Source organism: Haliotis rubra, unplaced genomic scaffold (genome assembly GCF_003918875.1).
Source record: "Haliotis rubra isolate DU_JTF1 unplaced genomic scaffold, ASM391887v1 Scf850, whole genome shotgun sequence".
NCBI lineage: Eukaryota > Metazoa > Mollusca > Gastropoda > Lepetellida > Haliotidae > Haliotis > Haliotis rubra.
In genome coordinates, this window is record NW_025767580.1 from 319,842 (window position 1) to 324,469 (window position 4,628).

Sequence of the window (4,628 nt, forward strand, 5' to 3'; positions counted from 1 at the left end):
TGACAGGAGGCGGCTTGGTATTCTTGTTTCTAAAAACAAACGAAGGAGTTTAGAAAACTTAAGGCTGGATATGATTGATAGAGGAACTGTGGCTGTCTGTAAGGAGACACTTAGAACTGAGCTGCATGCAATGGGTTGGCAGAAAAGTCGAGGAATTCCATCACCGATCATGAAACCTGAACAAAAGGAGCGAAGGTTGAACAGGTGCTTACAGCATAGAAATTGTAACTGGGAAAATGTGATTTTCTCAGAAGATAGTTCTGTGTGGCTGTTTCCTAATACACTGAAATTCTGGACCAAACAAACTGAAAAACCTTTGTATCAGCGCCCAAAGTACAGTCCGAAATTTAACGTGTGGGGTGGCATATCTGTGTTAGGGGCAACGCCCCTCTGTGTATTTGAAGGGGATATGAACAGTGAGCGGTACACAGATATTCTCGAGGGACATTACACGTGTCCTATGGACATTTTTGGATTTTCCAACAGGACAACGACCCAAAACATCGTTCAAAGCATTCACAGGCCTGGTTTCGGACCCAAAATATGACATTATTAGATTGGCCAAGCTATAGCCCTGACCTAAATCCAATAGAAAATGTTTGGGGACTTATGAAGGAAAGTGTCAATAAGAAAAATCTGACAATATTGGGACAGCATAGACCACGACTTTTTAACTTCTTTGATCAGTAGTATGCCCCGCTGCATTGAAGCCTGCATTGCTGCCCATGGTGACTTGACAAAATACTAACTGTTCACCTGTCTTTGAATCTGGAGTTATGTTCTGCTAATATTCACATTTAATACGTGAGTAATGAGTGAAAAAAAAAATTACAATCTTTAAATCTTAATAATTTCTGGTTGTACTGTACATGAGTCTTGAAAATTGACATAGTAATTGCAGAACATTCCTTCAAATTGGAAGAACTTTTCTCCACGACAGTCATTGATTTACAAATTTGGTGAACTGTCAGTGATGTTGTCCTGCAAGTAATCTATGGCAGGACAAGTAATCTGTGGCAGGACAAGTAATCCATGACAGGACAAGTTATCTGTGGCAGGATGAGTTGTTCATGGCAGGACAAGTTATCGGTGGTAGGAATCGGTGGCAGGAAAAGTAATCGGTTGCAGCACAAGTAATCGATGGCAGGGTAACAGTTAGGTATTATCTTGTACACATAGCAAGTTATTTTTTTAAAGTGGGCGCCAAATTGTTTGTTTGGTCACTGGTCATAAAACCACACGTCAGACATCAGTCACAGTAACAGGGAGACTAAAGAACTTTGACAGTTGTCTTAAGCAGACACAAACATCATTATGTTTTAGTCTGAAAGGTTGGTGATTTTGTTTATAGGTAAAAATATCAGCAATTCATCCAGAATCTCAAATTAAAATATGATAAAAGAAAGAACATAAAGGGATATCTAACAAACAAACCCGAACTTTTGGGTGATCTTTGCGATGGTACATCTAATGTCCTCTGAATAATGCCGTTTTTAAATAAGTCACTTATCATCAATATTGAACATGTCATTTTTGCTCATTACTCAACTATTTCTGCATGTATCGTTATGACATTTTATATTGAGCAATTATGTTTGATAATGCATTAAATTTTGCTGAGCCAGTGGAGAATCGGATTGGAATCAGCCATCGTTACTATATCCCTTGTCGAAAAAGATAGATGAAATTGATTGTGTGTTCAGGCTCTAACTGAGTATCATCCCAACCCGACGGCACGGGGCATTGCTCATTATACCAACCGCTGGTTTATCGGGAACAATGTCATTTTCCCTTCACAATGCGTTTTCAGCACTTCGTCAACAATCTATTGTTGGGGTAATACATAAACACATTCTTTCCTGGCTGCTCCTGTAGTTCTCTAGTACACGGTACACTGGTAGATGTTTGTCGTTAAGGTTGAAACATCATAAAATATATTTCTATATTGTTGAGGTAAGTGTTTTGTGTTATTGTGTATTAGCTTGATGTCATAAATAGTTATTTCTTTGACTAGAGAATTACCAGTCTGAACACTACATACTGTAGATGTAGCAACGGGCTTCACCCCCAGTTGTTCATGTTACAGATGTCTTTAACCACTGAAGGTGATATTAAGAGGTTCGCCCCTCGGGCTGATAAGGTAGTCTCGGGCTGATATGACTGGCGAAAGGAAACTCATATCATAACCTTTTTATCATACACCACATCAATAGACGTAACCCTAAAATAAACTAGGCTCCGTCTATTGAAGTTTCGAGCGTTTGCGTGTATTCTTTCCGCACCAGTTTAGTAGCCGGGCATTACGGCTGACATGCATATTCGGCCCGGGTGGTCAATATGGACATATTCCGACAGTCAGTATTGTATGTGCAAAATTGTCATATTATTCATAGGTATATGATAATGGCTTTTATCATACACCCATAAATTTGTCTCCAAAAATACTAATCACGTTTTGCAATCAGTGTTTGCGAGCATTCAGGCCATGTGCTTTAAGAACATCCACCAAGTTAAACTATTGACATTTAGGAATAGATTCATTGAACAACTGTCACCGTCGCAACAGGAAGGTTAACCATTGGTAAAATGTCACTTTCAAACTCGAGTGATATTCGCAACGCAAGCATGGAGTGATGTGGAGTGACGTAATGTTGGTCAGTGTGCGTCACATGTATGAAATCATGGCACCTGACATCATTCCACTGGCACAAAGTGACTATTACTAATCTACGTTGACTGGTACTCCATGGTAACCAGTAGAGTCGTCACGCATGCTGTATGTAAGATCTCCCCTCAATCCTGTTGAACGTGCTTGAAACACCTTGAAGAGATGTGTCAGGGTGTTCCCGTGTTCACATCAAAAAGAGCAGGTCACAGTGGGTGAAATTGCAGAATATTCCAAACACCAGCATGATCCATGAGGTCAATGCCACGATGAACCAACTTGTATTCGCGACAAGGATGGACATACGCGTGTATGGACATATGTCTGCCCATAGCACTGGCCGATGAAGTGAGCGTTCTGGAGTTCTTTTCGGACCCGTGCATGGACAACGCTTTACGTAATGTTTCACCGGGAAGAGCTGTGTTTGGATGCTACTTAACACTTCATTTATTGCACCATCATCTTTTCTGTCAACTTGATGTCACAGCGCATTTTACAGTTTCTGGTCTCATTTAAACACTGCAATTTATTAACGAAATCGTTTTTTATGTTTATTTTGTCTTAAGAGTCTACAAAGTTGTCTAAAATGTTGATCAATTAATACTTACGAATACGAAATTAATAGGATGTTTGTCTAAAATACACAAATTCCTGATGCAACTATATGCATGTATATGGAAATGAACTTCTGATGCGTTGTTCAGTGCTTGGTCAACTTTGCTGTTATCCAAGTTGTATTATTTTCGCTCAACAGCTGATATGAGCAGCAATGTAATGACGTAAACGTTGTCTTCCAATGGACATGTCAAATTATCTTACTTATCCACAATGTTTATAATGGCAGTAAAGCTCACTGACTTTGGACCCGTGAAGATCCGGGTTAGGATTGATCTTCAGTAACCCATGCTTGTCGTAAGAGGCGACTAACGGGATCGGGTGGTCAGGCTCGCTGACTTGGTTGACACATGTCATCGGTTCCCAGTTGCGCGGATCGATGCTCATTCTGTTGATCACTGGATTGTCTGGTCCAGACTCGAATATTTACAGACTGCCGCCATATAGCTAGAATATTACTGAGTGCGGCGATAATTTAAACTCACACCCATTGACTTTGAATGTACACAAGATACTTGACATATCAAGTACAAACATACGAATATATACTCTCCCAATAATGAAACGTGTAGCTGTATTTTCTGAATTTTATCTGCTGTAAGACAACGCATGTAATTCTGGATCAGTTGCAGCCGAGTTTCAAAGTATAAAAGATCTGTCAACAATTATGGATAATAAAAGGTTTAATAAGTGAAAGCGTCCGTTTATGCTTATCCGTTTTCTTCAATATCTGTTGTAACCAGAATGGGCTCCTCAAACTGTTCGGTTCCGATTCTGCATGGGCTGAAGAAGTCTTTGAATTCGACCTTGTAGAATTTTGGCTCACTAAACTAAACACGTCACCAGTTTTGCAGATTCCAGACTCGAACGTCGACGTCAATGTAACCATCGCAGCACTCAAGACTCCCAAGCCACAAGACTTCGGATGACAATGTTTCGATTTAGAGGTTTTTTTTTCAATTAGCTAAAAATTGCCAAAGACTGTCTTAAAGTGAAAAAACCCGGCTATATTCAGGCACCTTTCACGATTCAACGGAATTCCGAACCACTCTACTCTAGGATATTTTCATGGAAATTGAGGCTTTCGAAAGCAGACATGCATTTAAGTGTCCGAAGTTGCGTTTTCGCACTCTGTATTCGTTCCATGTATTCAAAAGAGCTTTTAATGGCGAAATTATAACAAGCGAACACTTTCTTTGAAAACTATTGATAATCCCACATCAATATCACCTATGCGTTTCATTGAATACTTTTCAGTTTAGAGTTTTCATTTTGATAAAACAGAATTTACTAAGTCCTCTATCATGCTAAAATACCTTCAGGCAATGAAATAAACAGTAATATATCG